Raw genomic sequence first — 19,499 nt, 5'->3', positions numbered from 1 at the left:
ATAATATAAAATTTAAAATTTAAAATCTCCCTATACTAATAAAATAATAGTTTTTTTACCATGTGTCACCATGTTAGGCATTGTAATTAATATCATGACACTTGTCAATCTATTGGCACTTGTAATTAATATCATGACACTTGTCAATCTAATAATTCTCCATTTCAAATTCCAAAATTCAAAATTTAAATCACATTCTAATTACATTAAATTAATAATATTAGAATAAAAATAAAATAAAATTTATACATATTATAAGAAAATATAATTTATACAAATTATAAGATAATATATTTTACGTATTTATTTGAATCAACGATGATAATTTTATATATAATTAAAAAAATATCTTTTAATTAATAAGTTATTTAAAATTACTAATTAATAGTTTTGAGTTTTTACTTAGAAAGTTTAATTAATTTTTTAACCGTGGTTCCCACGGGTTATAAACTAGTAAAGAATAAATAGATTGACAAATAACATTACATTAATTAGGAGGTTCAATGAATTTAAAATGGAGAATTAATAGAATGACAAGTGACATCATATTAATTAGGAGTTCTAATATTATGACAGTTGGCAAAATAACTACTCTTTTATTAGTATAGATATACATGTTCGTAAATTATAGAACATCTTCATGGTTCAATTAATCAAGAATGAAATTAAATTTCAGTTGTCCTTAAATATCAACTTAGAAATAAATCAAGAATCAAATTAAATAATTTATTATTTCTCAATCAGGGATAGTTTTACGGGGTTCCTGGTGTGGCAACGACAACACCTACTTTTTCTGTGTACAGTGGAAAAATTTTCGTTTTTTTCAATTTTTTTTACCAATTTTTCATGTGTCGGCAACATCTATTTCATCCCGACAATATTTACGATGTATTCCTGCGTCCGCTCATGATCTCAAATAGATTATATCATACATATACATCTGCTCTTGTAGAAATTATACTGTGTGAAAACATATTATAAAGGTTTCTTTACCATTTCAATTTCTTTTTATCATAAATAGTTGAATAATCAATAATCTAGTAAAAAGTTAAAGCCCATATATAGATAAGCAAAGTGAGTTTTCAATTTTCCAAAAGCATCATGTAATAAGTAATTAAAAAATTTACCATGGATTTTGTAATAACCCAATGTAACCCTCTTTTTTTCTTATACTTGCATGCAATATACTAATAGTAAAACATGAATCATGGAAATGAATTCATCCGTTTCCAAGATTCATATTAGAACTCCTTCATATGCAAAAATGAAATCCAACTATTACTCCATGAAAAAAAATGCATGGTATGAAAATTAGGGCACATAGAACTTATGGTATTTCATATAGAAGATTGGGACCCTTGTCTTAGGAGAATAGTAGACCAGAGATATTAAGGCATGATTCATCTAATTTAAACCATGATCTAATACCACATGTTGAATTTATAGGCATATCAATGCAACATAAACTTGATAAACCTTAAACATAACGAACAATGCTTATTTGGAGAAGACTGATATCCCCTTGATCTTGAAGAAAACAATTAATGATTCGTTCTCACTTCTCGTAATGATGTTATATTGATCAGGGGAGGATCTATGTAGGTGCATGCGGTAAACCATGGTACCCCTCAAATTTTTAGGCACAGTGGAAATTTTTTTAGAATACTTTTGGTGTAGTGTAATTTTTCCGGTGTGGTCCCTCAAAAGTTTATGTGTGCTACCCATGACATTTCGTTTTGGCTCTGCCATTGATATTGATTAATCTGATGGATGGATTACACATATGTGATTATGGTGTTTATATAGAGAGAATGAGTTTATGTTAAGAGGAGATGAATAAATTTATATTCTCCTCATAAGATTCTTTCATAATTATGTGTTTAATTTTCAATTAGACCTTATGAGTAAGTTATAGAACCACATAGATTTAGCTACATAAGTGATAGACAAAATGTCATATCCATCATACCACATATAATTAAGTCAGGGGACATGTTTTGTCATTATGTCAAATGTTACGGTACATAACATAATTGTACTCAACACATAAAAATATTGCACAATATTCTAAATCCTGCATTAATGGTTTATTTCCAACAAAGTTAAGTTAATATACATAACCGAGTTAATAATTTCAATCATTTGAAAAGTTGTCACTAACCCTAAGACTGATCATACATATTAATTTGTTACATAATATCAAAAATTAATGAAACTAGTATAGAGTTAATAAATTTAGGAATCATGAAACCTCCATCTAATTTCCATTGCGGTTATATGTATTAACCATAAATATATAACTAGCGGAAATCATTCAAGTATACCATTAATTAAGAATATTTTACTTTACTTTACAATTACTTACTTTATTTTATTTTATTTAGCATATCTCGATTCCCTTGAGTTCGACACCCTTCTCGCAGCTAATATTGTTCCTGATCATGGACATTATGTTGTGCTAGTAGTCATTTTAATTTGTCAGGTTTATAAATTTAAAATTAGATTTTTATTTTAAATATGAGTATTTTATTAGACTATCCATTGCACATTAAGTTTTTGGCGCCGTCACGGAAAAACTGATTTCAACTAAATAATAAATAAATATACGAAGTTTTTGTAATTTATTTTTCGTTTTAACCAATTTTTTCTTTGAAAATAGGTAATCGCATCGCTATTATAGGTATTTTAGTTGCAATTTCCGATGATATTTTATAATCTCAATGTTATTTTGTTTCAGAACAGATATTTAGTATAAAAACATTTTCTTCCGGTTAACTACTTGCACTACTATTTTGTGTTGCAGAAGCTATATGACTAGGAGCTCATCATCGACTTAAAATAAATAGTGAACGGTCCAAAAAACGATTATTAGAACATCTAAGAAGAAAGGAGCAAAGACATAGGATAACAATATGACATAAGAAATGAATGTGGACCAATATATGACGCGCAATAGTCAAAGCAAATGCTTTGGAGTAAGAAAGCCAAATCTTCAAAGCCTGAACTTTGAACTGAAGGGAAAATTTCTTCACCTTTTGAAAGAAACCTCATTTGCTAGAAAGGATCACGATGACGTAATCTAACATGTCAAAAACATAACCGAAATCACCGATATATTTTGCGACATCCCTATTTTCACGACCAGAAAAGACCTATTTGTTTATACTTATTTAAAAATCATAGTATCCTTTTTGAAAAGTAATATTCCGAAATTTGTTCCCAGAAAACAAGACAATGGTATTATAAAAGCATTTCCGAAGAATTGTATTTTATTTATATTAAAACATTGGGATATCATCATCAATACAGAAACATAAGCATAACGAAATATTACAAGCCTTACAATAATTAAACTAGTGGCTTAATACTCCTTGAATCTCTTAACAGAATGTATCTTTCGTATAGCTACCTGTGATACAATAAACTGGGTGGCTCAGGTTGGGAAACCTGGTAAGTACATAGGGAGTTCAATCCCACACTGTGATAATAATGTATATCTCAAACCTGCAAATCCAACTATTATCATTCACATAGATATATCATATCTCTAAAACAATTTATTCCATCTCGTTGATTCCCTGGGATATATCCTATACAACGATCTTACAAAATATAGCCTAAAGAATCAATATGAACAACAATTTGACGATGCTGTTTCGGAAATTCCGTGGCAGCAAATGAGGATCAATAAGTACATCAAATGAGGGGAATGGAATAAGTTTCACCACGAAACTCCGTTTGTAAAAACAACAAGAAAATTAAGTCAATGGTGGTTATCTAGATAAATATGCCTAGGAATGGTCTGACACCGCGAGGTATTTTACCCCAGACTCACCCTATCCGGCAATACAACATTAGTCGTACCTGGTAGTGGTCTATTACTGAAACACTCTATTAGACAGTTTATGAAGTTCCGTCAATTAATTTGTGAAAGGAAATGCTGACACCCAAAGCTCATCAAAAGAATAAGTATGAGGAAATGCTAATAAAGTACTCCCATACGCACACGTACCCCGACACACAATAGTGTCAAAAAAGGACTTTGTACATGATAGTACTTATGACACACTATAGTACCCTGGTATGAGTAGGACTCATACCCCAAAACATTATAATTCCCCGACACAAGCAACACCCAAGACACAGAGCTTTGAAAAAGACTTGGTACATAGAAAGTACCTTTGTACATAGGACATACTCTATCGATCATCAATCTCCTCGAACAGAGTTTCTACTCTCCATTCCGACCGAACACATACACATAATAAGATACTACCCAATATCCAAACTTAATTGAACTAAGCATCTCTTTTAAGTCTTATTTCATCACTAAGCAAGCCTACAATGCTTATAATCGACTTTCAATACTAACTCTATTTCGGCAACACCATCCTAATTTACTGTAATATTTTATACAGAGTATTAAGTATTAACATAAATTTATCTTCTCATTTATAATAAGTATGTTATTATTATCTTGTAAATACATCTCAATGCGTATATGACCATATCTGGTTCACATAGCGTATATCATCAAATATACATATAACACATATTTCCAAATAATAAACGTATAACTTACATATAAACTTTGAACATATCTTGAACTGTATTATTAATACTTGTATTAAAATCATGTTCATGACATGGACTATGCACTCAATTGTTCTAGTGACGACTTGAAATTTGGGCAACGCTTCACTTGTAGCAACTGTCTTTTCCTTTGACGTAACCTAGCACTATTATGGCTAAGTTATAGTCTAATATTTAGTGTGACTTATTATTAGTCTAGATTCATCATTAACTCAAAATCTACTTTCATGATATATCAAGTAAGGAATAACCAGGTAGGATCGTATTAGAGGTAGGGTCTGTTTTATATACGAAGTATACTGTTTGGAAATCTCACTTTAAACACCTCACTAAATCATAGCCTATACCTCATCCCCGTAAGTAGATCAATAAGTATAACGACTTAGAATCACTGATAAATCCTTTTTATAGGTTTATAATAACGATAATGAACTTAAACATACATTATACTTAAATTATAGTAAGCATATCTCACTTACAAGTAGGTTTAGCGAAGAACCGGGCTCTGTGTGGGCAGAACTTCTAAGCTGAAAGTTCTTCTTAACGGGGCTTTCTGCTGCTCCGAGACTCGCTTCTAGCGCCTACAAGGTTCTTGGGAAAGAAATAGAGGCTTTGAGGTGTTTGGGAGAAAAATAGATGAGAAGGTGTAAAGAAATGATGTGATTTGCGCCTCTATATATAGCCTGTCTGTTGTAATGCCCGTGTTTCTGGGCTTGTCATTAATAGCAATGTAATAGTCTAGGTTAACCCATGTAACCCATCTTGAAATATTAAAGATGTATTATTTGAGTATTATGTATTTTGTGCTTAGTTGCGTGACTTAATTAAATTAAGAATGAAAATAAGCGTCAAAATAAAATGTTAGTTAAATCGGATATCTATGAATAATGTTGTAGTAGTTGAAACGAGGTTTCCGAATATATAAAGAATGTCGAAATCCGAGTTATAACGAAGAAGTTATGACATGTCGAAGTTTCGCGACAGAACCGGCAACGCTGAATGACGTAAAAAGTGAAATTTACGTTAGAGCGATATTTAGCCTTAGTGATATAAATGAAAGTCATAGTAAACCGAGAGCGTGCATAAAAAGATCGTCCAAATCTAACTTCGTATGAGCAAGTTATGATTTTTCGAAGTTTCGACTTAACAGTATGCAGCCCGAATACTCGATTTGAGACCGAGCGGTTTTTAGCCGAACTAATCTAAACGATAATCGAAGATCTCGTTAATAGTAGTGAAACGATAAAAAGATAGGCGAAAACGGACGTCGGATGAAGAAGTTATGAATTTATAACGAAGTTTTCCTGTCCCGGCCTACTAAAAGTAGATAATAAAAATAAAGTCAAAATTAGCCGACGGAGTCTAAACCAAAGTTATAGAGCGTAGTCTCACCTACGCGGGGAAATAAAGAACGTTGAAAACAGTGTTTGTATGAGGAAGATATGAATTTTTGAAGTTTATTAAATAATTTCGATATTAAATTTAATTATAAAATATCTGATATTATCCAAAGAGGGGGAGTCAGCGGTCTTATCCGGGTTATACCCAGCGTAACTAAGATTTACGTCCAGCGTAAATCGAGGATCCAGAACCTATAAAAGGAAGTCGAGTGCAGCCGATTCTTTTGCTCAATTTCTCTTCTCTCTCTCCCATTTTACCTCGATTTTCGTGCAAGAATTATCTCGAAGCCCCGGTATTAATCCCGAGACCCGAAGCAAGTCCAAAAGCCCCGAAGATCCCGAGAAGTAAGATTCCCGAGCTGAAGCTCTGCTCGCGAGAAGTCTGGTTTTTGTGAATATCTTCCAGATCTGCCGAAGAATGCTACTTCTACAAGTCGTAGTGTTGTCCGATCATCTTCTGATCAAGTGAGTGTGTAGTCAGTTTCTTCTAACGCATAATTATGAAGTATTTTATATGAAATACGTGTTATGTGTATATTTTGTTGTTATATGTGTGAATGTATATTCGCTTTCTTCTATCTCATAGATATGAGTTATTCTCTATGAAATACATGTTATGTCTATGTGTCTCATCTGTTGGTTGGAATACGTATTGAATGAGAATGCTATACAGGTTTTAAACTATGTATAAAAATATATATTTTTATCTACTAATATGTTGGGTAGAACATGGGTATATAGTTGATGTATGATAAACAAATAAGAGGCCTCGATGTTGTTTTTGATTTAGTCATCTAGCAGAGTTTAGATGACGACCACATATATTTCTAGACAGTCCTGTGGAACGCTAGTAGGCTCGCCACTTGTAGGTGTTAATGAATTTGGGTGTTCATTCACTGTACTCCATCTCCCTCATGGTTGCCTTATTTGACATATATTGCTGGGAAACCCCCAAACGCATGTGTTGTTGCCCCGATGAAATATTCTTATAATAGGCCCCTTGTGTTAGTTGTTTTAGGGACATAAAGTGAGAATAACGGGAATGGGTAATTGGGTTATTTTTAGTTAATGAAAATAAAGTTAATTACTTATTGTGGGTTGAAAACCCTATATGCTCACCAGGCTCCCAAGCCTGACCCACTCAGGTTTATTTGTATTAGAAGAAGTGGCGCAAGGGCATAAGATGGATGAACCATCAAGTTGTTTTGTTTACAAGTCTGTATATGTATATATTTGTTGAACGACTTGTAATTTTATCGTTTATGCTTTATGGTCTATATCAGAACATGACATCCCGAGTTTGGATTATATAATGAATTTAAAACACATTTCTTTATGAAATGCTTTGGTAAATATTATTTTATCATACTTTGTTTTTGGGAACAAATTCCGCAACTCTTTCAAATCAAAAGGATTTACTCTGAAATTATTTTAAAAGCATAAATGAAAATCGGTCTTTTATGGCCGAGATTTTGGGGATGTCATAGTTGATATCAGAGCATTAGTTTAAGCGAACTAGGAATTTTTAGGATTTCTAGACTTAAACTTAGAATGCTAAGTGAAATTGTGAGATGTGTGTCTGTTATATTTTAGACACGAGCACTAGTTTATTTTATGAAAATTTCCTAAAATGCTTTTATGTGCTAAATGTTATATGTTTGCCATATATGATATTATTTGTTCGGATCTATGGTCTGTTGCCGACCGGATCTGGAAAACTTATGTGTGTAGGATTCTAAGCGTACGTCTACGATATTAGAACTAGCATGTAAACGTTTCGGAGTGATAAGGATGATTTGAATATCTATTGTGAATGAGGATCTAATTTCACCTTATTCGGTGTATAGATAAAAAATGGTGAGAACATGAAGTGGAGTTGGAAATGCTGATGAAAACAGGAATCAACCACCCGTGATTGAACAAATACCTATTGTAGCTGCTGCACCTGAGTTGATAACAATGGCAGGTGTACAAATGATGATTCACACAATGTTGGATCGTCAGATGGAGGAGACTAGGCGGTTGCTTCAATAGAATCGTGAAGAACTATCAATTCATGTGGAAGAGCCCGAAGTTAACGGAGGGCAGTCTGAAGGAGAGAACTTCAGTGGAACCGTTGGTCCAGCCAACCCACCGATAGTTAGGCAAAACAACTAGGATAGAAGGAATGATGGAATGGGATGCAAGTACAAGGACTTTCTGACTTGCAAACCATCGACCTTCACTGGAAAGGAGGATCCGATCGGAGTCATGGATTGGATATCAGAAATGGAGCTAGCGTTCATGACATGTGGTTGCAGAGGCAAGTTGCAAACTATGTTCGTTGTACATCAGTTCAGGGGTGGAGCCGTTCGTTGGTGGAACACTCTGGGGAAGACCCTAAGCCCTAATCAGCCACTACAGTTGACATGGGCAAAGTTCTTGGTGCAGTTCAAGCGCAAGTTCTGCTCGGCTCAAAATCTGTTGGAGTTTGAGAACAAGTTTCTGACATTGACAAAGGCCAACATGTCAGTTGATGAATACACAAATGGTTTCACCGACAAAATGGAGTTTGCCTTGCGTATCGTTCCAGATGAGCTGAGAAAGGTTGACCGGTACACAAAGTGACTCTCATGGGAGTACGCGGTGCCAGTTCGCCAGGCACCTACTCTAGAGGCAGCTATTTGGGCTTCCAAGTCTGTTGAGAATATGATCAAGGGGAGGACCGTCGAAAAGGTCGAAGTTGGTGAGAAGAGAAAGTTTGAAGGAACTTCAAGTTCCAGTAAGAAAAGTAAATTTTTGAAGTCTACTTCGAAGAAGTTTGGAGGAAAAGGAGGCGAAGCAAAATGGTGCGAGAAGTGCAAGAAAAAGCACTTTGGGAAATGTAGTGAGGAAGTAACCTGCTACAAGTGTGGAGAAATTGGGCATTTTGCCAATGTGTGTCCGTCCAACAAAAGGATGTGTTTTGGTTGTAATGAAGATGGGCACATTTTGAAAGACTGTCCGAAGAAGAAGGAGGCAGCTAAGCCCAAAATTCCACCAAAGCCGAAAGCAAGAGCCTTCCAGATGACACTGGAAGCTGAAAAAGATGAAGCTGATGTTGCTTCAGGTACCTTTCTCGTAAACGAATTACCTGCTCAAATTTTGTTTGATTCTGGAGCCAACTACTCCTTTATTTCGCATGAGTTTGGTAGAAAACTAGCTTTGCCTGTTGATAGACCAAATAATGTTTTATTAGTCGAAGTTGCTAGTGGCAAGTTTGTACCTGTTAACCATCGTATGAAAAACATCTTCATTGACTTGAATGGGAATAAGTTTCACGAGGAATTATTGCCTATCAAACTTAACGGTTTCGACATCATGTTGGGAATGGATTGGCTTAGCACCAATGATGCCGAGATATTGTGCAGAAAGAAGATAGTAAAAGTAAACCCGCCAGGGAAAGAGTCATTTGTGGTGTACGGGAACAAACGCCGAGTAAATTCTGGAATCATTTCCCTAATGAAAGCCAGAAAGTGTTTGACCAAGGGATGTACATCATATTTAGCATTCGTGATCGATGCTAAGAAGGAAAAGAAGGTGATGCAGAGTATTCCAGTGGTGTGTGATTATCCGGAAGTATTTCCCGAAGATCTTCCCAGATTACCACCCGATAGACAAGTGGAGTTCAGAATAGACTTGTTACCAGGAACCACGCCAATAGCAAAAGCACCTTATCGATTAGCACCGACGGAGATGAAGGAGCTGATGATGCAACTTCAGGAGTTATTGGACAAAGGTTTCATTAGACCTAGTTCATCACCCTGAGGGAGCTCCGGTGTTATTCGTGAAGAAGAAAGATGGAAGTATGAGAATGTGCATCGATTACAGAGAGCAGAACAAGGCAACAATAAAGAATAGATATTCGTTGCCGAGGATTGATGACCTGTTTGATCAACTACAAGGTTCAAGTTATTTTTCAAAGATCGACCTAAGGTCAAGATATCATCAACTGAAAGTAAGAGAGCAGGATATAGAGAAGACTGCATTCAGAACACGATATGGACATAGGAGTTCTTGGTTATGTCGTTTGGACTAACCAATGCTCCAGCAACATTCATGGATTTGATGAATAGGGTTTGTAAACCGTTCCTCAATAAATCTGTGATAGTGTTCATAGATTACATTCTAATTTACTCGAAAAGCCAAGAGGAGCATGGAAGACATTTACGAGAAGTGTTGGAAGTCTTGAAGAAGGAGAAGCTGTATGCAAAGTTCTCCAAATGTGATTTTTGGATTCGAGAAGTCCAATTCTTGGGTCACGTGGTCAACCAAGAAGGGATAATGGTTGATCCAGCAAGATTGAAGCTTTGATGAAGTGGGAACAACCGAAAAGTCCCACGGAGATCCGAAGCTTTTTAGGATTAACTGGATATTACCGAAGGTTTATCCAAGGCTTTTCTTCGATCGCTAGTCCATTAACAACTTTGACCCACAAATGAGCTACTTATGCTTGGAGCGAGAAGCATAAGAAAGCATTCGAGAAGCTAAAGAAGAAGCTATGTGAGGCACCGATTCTTTCTCTACCCGATGGAGTTGAAGACTTCGTTGTTTATAGTGATGTGTCTGGTGTTGGGTTGGGTTGTGTTTTGACCCAAAGAGAAAAGGTGATAGCATATGCATCTCGACAACTGAAGGAGCATGAAAAGAACTACCCTACTCATGATTTGGAGTTGGCAGCGGTAGTTTTCGCTCTGAAAATATGGAGACATTACCTCTATGGCACGAAATGCAAACTTTTCACTGATCATAAGAGTCTCCAATATCTCTTTAATCAGAAAGAATTAAATATGAGGCAACGACGCTGGCTAGAGTTACTCAACGACTACGACTGTGAGATACTTTACCACCCCGTTAAAGCAAATGTTGTCGCTAATGCTCTCAGTCGGAAAGTCAATCTTGAAAGAAAGAGGCCAAGAACGTTGAGAATTGAAGTTTTCTTGACCATTGTGGAAAGTATAAAGAAAGCTCAAGAGGAAGCTTCTGAGAAGAATGACTGAAAGGGGGAACGTTTGGGCAAAACGTTGGTGTTTGATACAAACGGTCATGGACTAAAGGTATTCCAAGATCGAATTTGGGTGCCTAAGTAAGGAGGAATAAGAGATTTTCTTATGGAAGAAGCTCACAAAACCATGTACTCAATTCATCCTGGCAGTACTAAAATGTATAGGGACCTGAAACCCTACAACTGGTGGCCAACGATGAAGCTTGATGTTGCAAAGTATGTGGCCGAGTGTGTGACTTGTGCGAGAGTCAAGACACAACATCAAAAACCATATGGGAGTTTAGAACCTTTACCTGTGCCTATTGGTAAGTGGGAAGACATTACTATGGATTTTGTCACTTAACTGCCCAGAACGAAAAGTGGTCACGACATGATTTGGGTGGTCGTTGATCGATTCACTAAGAGTGCACATTTCATAGCAGCCAATGAGAAGTGGTCTATGGAAAAGCTTGCGAATTCATATGTGAAGGAGATTGTGAGGCTTTACGGTGTTCTGTTAACAATTGTATCGGATCGTGACAGCCGTTTCACCTCAAGGTTTTGGAAAAGTCTACAAGAGGAAATGGGTACCAAGTTGTGTTTAAGTACAACTTACCATCCACAGACTAATGGTCAGAGCGAACGAACAATACAAACACTTGAAGATATGCTGAGAGCATGTACCCTGGAATTCCAAGGTAATTGGGATGAACATTTACCTTTGGTAGAATTATCCTACAATAATAGTTTCCACTCGAGCATAAAGATGGAACCTTATCAAGCTTTGTACGGACAGACGTGTCGTACGCTGTCTTGTTGGCTTGAGGCTGGAGAAAAGCAGTTTATGGGGCCCGAGATGGTCCAACAAACCGCTGAAAAGTTGAAAATAATTAGAGAAAGAATGTTAGCAGCTCAGGATCGTCAAAAGAGCTATGCTGACAAGAAGCGAAGACCGATGACTTTTGAAGTTGGAGATTCGGTTTTGCTTAAAGTCTCGTCGTGGAAGGGACTTATAAGATTTAGTAAAAGGGGAAAATTAAGTCCAAGGTTTATTGGTCCGTTTAAAATTCTTCAGAGGATTAGGAACCAAGCTTACAAGCTCGAACTACTTGAAGAACTGAATGGAATTCATAACACTTTCCATGTGTGTTATTTGAGGAAGTTCACGGGAGAAGTTCCCGACATGATTCCACTTTCGGAGTTGAGAATCGATGAGAACAAAAGGTTGATTGAAGAACCAGAGTCTATCGTTGACCGAAAGATTAAGAAGTTGCGACGCAAGATGGTTGAGTTAGTGCTTGTCCGATGGAAACACACGAATGGGCCAAATGTCACCGGGGAGACGGAGAATGACATGATGAGTCGCTACCCGCATTTGTTTGTTGATGTGTGATTCCGGGAACGGAATCATTCTAAGGTGGAGAGAATTGTAACGCCCGTGTTTCTGGGCTTGTCATTAATAGCAATGTAATAGTCTAAGTTAACCCTTGTAACCCATCTTGAAATATTAAAGATGTATTATTTGAGTATTATGTGTTTTGTGCTTAGTTGTGTGATTTAATTAAATTAAGAATGAAAATAAGCATCAAAATAAAATGTTATATAAAACGGATATCTATGGATATGTTGTAGTAGTTGAAACGAGGTTTCCGAATATATAAAGAATGTCGAAATCCGAGTTATAACGAAGAAGTTATGACCTGTCGAAGTTTCGCGACAGAACTAGCAACGCTAAATGACGTAAAAAATAAAATTTACGTTAGAAAGATATTAGCCGTAGGGATATAAATGAAATTCGTAGAGTTCGTAAAACCGAGAGCGTGCATAAAAAGATCGTTCAAATCTGACTTCGTATGAGGAAGTTATGATTTTTCGAAGTTTCGACTTGACAATATCCAACCCGAATACTTGATTTGAGACCGAGCGGTTTTTAGTCGAAACAATCTAAACGATAATCGAAGATCTCATTAATAGTAGTGAAACGATAAAAAGATAGGCAAAAACGGACGTCGGATGAAGAAGTTATGAATTTATAACGGAGTTTTCCTGTCCCGGCCTACTAAAAATAGATAATAAAAATAAAGTCAAAATTAGCCGACGGAGTCTAAACTAATGTTGTAGAGCATAGTCTTACCTACGCGGGGATATAAAGAATGTCGAAAACGGTGTTTGTATGAGGAAGATATGAATTTTTAAAGTTTATTAAATAATTTCGATATTAAATTTAATTATAAAATATCCGATATTATCCAAAGGGGGGAGTCAGCGGTCTTATCCGGGTTACGCCCAGCGTAACTAGGATTTACGTCCAGCGTAAATCGAGGATCCAGACCCTATAAAAGGAAGTCGAGTGCAGCCGATTCTTTTGCTCAATTTCTCTAATCTCTCTCCCGTTTTACCTCGATTTTCGTGCAAGAATTATATCGAAGCCCCGGTATTAATCCCAATGCCCGAAGCAAGTCCAAAAGCCCCGAAGATCCCGAGAAGTAAGACTCCCGAGCCGAAGCTCTGCCCGCGTGGAGTCTGGTTTTTGTGAAGATCTTCCAGATCTGCCGAAGAATACTACTTCTACAAGCCGTAGTGCTGACCGATCATCTTCTAATCAAGTGAGTGTGTAGTCACTTTCTTCTAACGCATAATTATGAAGTATTTTATATGAAATACGTGTTATGTGTATATTTTGTTGTTATATGTGTCAATGTATATTCACTTTCTTCTATCTCATAGATATGAGTTATTCTCTATGAAATACGTGTTATGTCTATGTGTCTCATTTGTTGGTTGGAATATGTATTGAATGAGAATGCTATATAGGTTTTAAACTATGTATAAAAATATATATTTTTATCTACTAATATGTTGGGTAGAACATGGGTATATAGTTGATGTATGATAAACAAATAAGAGGCCTCGATGTTGTTTTTGATTTAGTCATCTAGCAGAGTTTAGATGACGACCACATATATTTCTAGACACTCCTGTGGAACGCTAGTAGGCTCGCCACTTGTTGGTGTTAATGAATTTGGGTGTTCATTCACTGTACTCCATCCCCCTCATGGTTGCCTTATTTGACATATATTGCTGGGAAACCCCCGAACGCATGTGTTGTTGCCCCGATGAAATATTCTTATAATAGGCCCCTTGTGTTAGTTGTTTTAGGGACATTAAGTGAGAATAACGGGAATGGGTAATTGGGTTATTGTTGGTTAATGAAAATAAAGTTAATTATTTATTGTGGGTTGAAAACCCTATATGCTCACCAGGCTCTCAAGCCTGACCCACTCAGTTTTATTTGTATTACAAGAAGTGGTGCAAGGGCATAAGATGGATGAATCATCAAGTTGTTTTGTTTACAATTCTGTATATGTATATATTTGTTGAACGACTTGTAATGTTATCGTTTATGCTTTATGGTTTGTATCCAAACATGACATCCCGAGTTTTGATTATATAATGAAAATACATCTCTTTATGAAATGCTTTGGTAAATATTATTTTATCATACTTTGTATTTGGGAACAAATTCTGCAAATCTTTCAAATCAAAATGATTTACTCTGAAATTCTTTTAAAAGCATAAATGAAAATCGATCTTTTCTGGCCGAAATTTTGGGGATGTTATAGATGAGAAGGTGTAAAGAAATGAAGTGATTTGCGCCTCTATATATAGCCTATCTCATTGTCTGAAGGCCGTATGTTGGGCGTACTGTACAGGTACGTTGGGCGTACTCATGCAGGTGTCGCCATCCGGTGGCAAGGCGTAGGGATGAAGCAGTGGCTTAGATCGCGCCACGTGTCACTCGCTAGTTACTCCAAAAACTAGTTATCTTTTGAAATCCGTAACTTTTGCATACAAGCTCCATTTTTGACGTTATTTATATCCACACATAGGTATCGATGGGATCTACAACTTTCGTTTAGACTTCGTCGGCTAATTTTGACTTTATTTTGAAGTTATTTTTTAACAGGCTTAGACAGTTAAAGTCCGTTAAAAATTCAGAACCTTTTCATCCGACATCTATTTTCGGTTATCTTTATATTGTTGAGCTCTTATTAATGAGATCTTCAATTATCGTTTAGGTTGTGTCGGCTAAAAATTGATCGGTCTAAAATTCGATTTTTGGGCTATGTACTCCTACGCTGAATCTTAGAAAAATCATAACTTCCTCAAACGAAGTCAGAGTTGGACATTCTCTATATGCACATTCTCGGTTTAACGTATACTACGATTTTCATTTAGATTGCTAAGGCTAAAAGGTATTTTATCAAAATTTTACTTTTTACGATATGCGACACCCTGCCGGTTTAGTCGTAAAACTTCGATGGGTCATAACTTCTTCGTTATAAGTTGTATTTCGATGTCCTTTATATGTACGGAATCCTTGTAAAATATACTATACTTTGGTTAAGATTATTTATTCTAAATAATCTTTTATCAAAAAGTCATTTTTAATGCTTATTATCTCTAAATTGATTAATCCGAATCTACGGTCGTTACATATTTCAACATTGAAAATAATATGAAGTAATGCTACGAATTTTTTCTATTACACTCATAGAAACAAATGAATATCAAGTAATTCTACGATTTTTTTTCCAAATATCAAAATCGCCTATTTGGTTGGCTTTCAATTACTTCTTTTACCTTTTTATTTCTTGATGTTGATCTTGTTTGTCATGAGTTTTCCATTGATGCATTTTTGGTAATACTACCATTTCTAACTACAAATTTCATTAGATACCATATTGTTAATAAACAAAAAACGAAAAAATATAATTAGTTATCATTAAACTAACATAATCACTTGTGGTTACAAAGCATACCTTTGTAACCCTTCCTCTTGAACCCGTTCTCTGTAACTTTTGGTATTTTCCTTTTCATATATCCAAGGATTTACTTGAAATAAAAATCAACATAGTCACTAATGAATACATATAGAGCACAAATGCATATGATTAAAAATATAACTAGAACTACATATGTGAAAGAATGTCAAAATTCATATAATAAAGTAAGATTTGAACTCACGTAATAACTCATGACAATAAAACATTCATTTATCATTTCTTCCCTTTGATATTTTCTCTCTACATTGAGGAGTTTTATCTTCACATTCAGATTGAATTTCCTAGCTATATAGATGAACATTATCACTTATGATTAGAAATACAAATGACAAAATTACTCTTGAATACATATCATAAATGAATAGATTTGAAACAAATAATTAGAACTGCAAGTCTCCTTGTATATAAAAATTCATATAATCATTTACGATTATAACGCATACCTTTTTCATTTGTAATCTTCGATCTTTTCTCTCTAACTTGTGAAGATTCCTCTACGGATTCACGTTGGTTACAAGCAAATACAAAATAAGGATAATCAATTATGATTAGAACTACAAATGGAAAAATCAGTCATGAATACAAAAGGTGAAATAATAGGATTAAAAACATATAACTAGGACTACAGATGACAATTCGTATAAAAAATTACATAATTATTTATGATTACAACACATATCTTTTTCATTTCTTTTCTTCGATCTTTTCTTTCTAACTTGAACATATTCCTCTTCAGATTCACGTTGGTTACATAGTATTACAAAATAAACAAAATCACTTATGATTAAAATTACATATGAACACAAACACATAAAAGAATATGATAAAAAAAAGATATACGTCTCTAAACATCTTTTTTTTTTGTCTGTTCTCTGGAACACCACTAATCCCAATTTAACGACATGTTTGATTTTTAAATTTTTCAAAAAATACGTAATTTTGAAATCCCTTTCTATAAGGATAAAAAAAAACCATTAGTACAAAAAAATCTCCACAAACATAAATAACAAGATAAAAGACGTATATGCCACGTAGGTGATGAGTATTGTAGCGTACAAGCCACGTAGATGCCACATCACCCAAAACCTATAATAGCCGGTAAAATTGGTTATTTGTGAACGGCTGAAACAAGTTAGTTGGGTAAATGAGTACAAAAAAAAACAATATTACCCATATGTGAATATTTGAAATACTTAATTACCTTAATAAGTAAAATTCCCATTTTTTAACTATATCTTTCTTTGTAACACCATTACTGCCAACTTCATGTGATTCTTGGTTTTTAAATTTTTTCTAAAATATGTAGTTTTGAAATCTCATTCTATATGTATAAAACAACTATTAGTGCTAAAATCACCACAAACACAAATAATAAACAACATGAAGTGTCAAATGAATAGATAACCAACATCAGGTTAACAAAATGAAAATAACTACTAATCACAACAGTAATGATTATCTGCTATCTAAAATGAAAACACAACTATTATGAAGTCATTACAAACAAACATGCATAATGAAATAATAATAATAATAATAATAATAATAATAATAATAATCGGATTCTAAACTTTCATTTCCATTAACTACGATGCGACTTCGATTAGAAGTTCTTTTGAAAACATTTTTATTTATGGGTTGATTTTGAGTAAAATGTGTACCAATTTCTAGGGTTTTAACACATAGAGAGAAGATAATGAAAGAGAAAAGTTTTCCAATGATAGTTATGAACAAGAAAGAAGAAGAAAAAAGTAAGGGTTAAAGTGTGGGATTTCGTTCATAAGCCTTCATAAGTTTGTATAAAATAACTGATTTGATTTGATTTAAATGTAAAATTACAATAATACCCCTGACGACGACAATAAAATAATTTAACTTGAGTCATATGCAAATATCACACTTATGGAACCACCTCCTTTTAGCCCTTACATTTAAATGTAACAATTATTGTAATTAAGTCTCATGATTTTAATTCTTTTAATCTCAAGGGAATATATATATATATATATATATATATATATATATATATATATATATATATATATATATATATATATATATATATATATATATATATATATATATATATATATATAGGTTTAGGTTATATGGAAAACAAAAATACTCTAAAAATCATAAAAATACGTAAAAAAAAATATATTTAGAGATCACAAAACTTTTTTTAATTTTTTTTTATAAAAAATCACAGGTTTTTGTTAAAATTCGCTGAAAAAAAGTAAAAAATCAATTTTTTGTAATTTTTTTATTTATTTTTTCACCGATTTTGTATAAAAAGCTGCGACTTTTTCAAAAAAATTTTCAAAAAAAAGTTTTGTGATCTCTAAGTATTTTTTGTATGCATTTTTATGATTTTTAGGGTTTTTTTGTTTCCCAAATAACCCTTCCCTATATATATATATATATATATATATATATATATATATATATATATATATATATATATATATATATATATATATATATATATATATATATATATATATATATATAGGAGTAGGATCAAATGAGAACACCTAAAAGGTTGAGAACGCGAGAACGAATCTGGACCATCAAAATATTCAGATTTGAGACTATTATCAAATGGGTCATTTACGTAAATTCTAAAACCATAGGTATTAAAGTGTAACTTGTAAATGGTCACAACGCTATAATGATAATTGTAATTTTAACTTGTTCCTATAATTTCTGAATCAAATATCATATTGTCGTTAAAATTATTTGTCCCCCACTTCATTTCTTTCTCTTCTCTCTCTCTATACCTAGGTTTTAATCAATTCCTCCCTCGGCCTCCCTCCATCGCACATCGTTTGAATCAATCTTAAATGGAGCATCGCAGTCTCCACTTTGATGCATTTTTGGTTTAATCTTTCCTCCATTGCACCATCACTACCCATCTACGCAGCCTACATCATAGGTCGATGAAAGATGTAAGAAGGAAGTGAAGGTAGTCGGCGACGTTTGTGGTCAGCCGTCGTGATGGCGAGGGGAGCGTCTCCGTGGTCGACGAGGCTGAAGAGGAGGAAAGGAGGAGGCAGTGAGGGGTGGGTTGTCGATCTCGGTAGATCGAAGATGGGGCACCTTTGGTGATTGGTTGGATCAAAGAGAAAAAAGAAAAGAGAATGGAAGCAGCGGGATGTGGGGTCTACCATTGGTTTCTGCCTCCGGTGACAAAACCCCGATATTGGGTTGTTTGGTGATCGAGAAGGGCAGCAACGATTCAAAAATAGATAAGGGTTCCTTCTTTTTTTGTTCTAGTTTGATTTGGCAGAACTCGATAGGCTATTTTTTTTGTTCGTGTTTGATTTGGTAGAAATCGATAGGCTGAAGTGGGTCTTTGAAGGCTCAAGGGCAGCCCTTACAATTGATGGAAAAGATAGCCACACAAAGTTGTAATCAGATTCAAGGTAAAAGGTTGTGCACATAAGCTGTTTGATGATATGCGTGAGAGGGGTATTCATTTATGAATAGCAGGGTATTCATTTGTTAATAACAATGTATTCATTTGTAAATAGCAGTGTAATCATGTGTGAATGAGTGTATTTTATTTATGATTAGAGGTATTGTTTTATTCATTTGTGAATACCAAGGTATTCATTTGTTAATAACAATGTTTTCATTTGTAAATAGCAATGTAAT

This window comes from Lactuca sativa, chromosome 9 (genome assembly GCF_002870075.4).
Source record: "Lactuca sativa cultivar Salinas chromosome 9, Lsat_Salinas_v11, whole genome shotgun sequence".
Taxonomy (NCBI): domain Eukaryota; kingdom Viridiplantae; phylum Streptophyta; class Magnoliopsida; order Asterales; family Asteraceae; genus Lactuca; species Lactuca sativa.
This window is presented reverse-complemented; position numbering follows the sequence as displayed.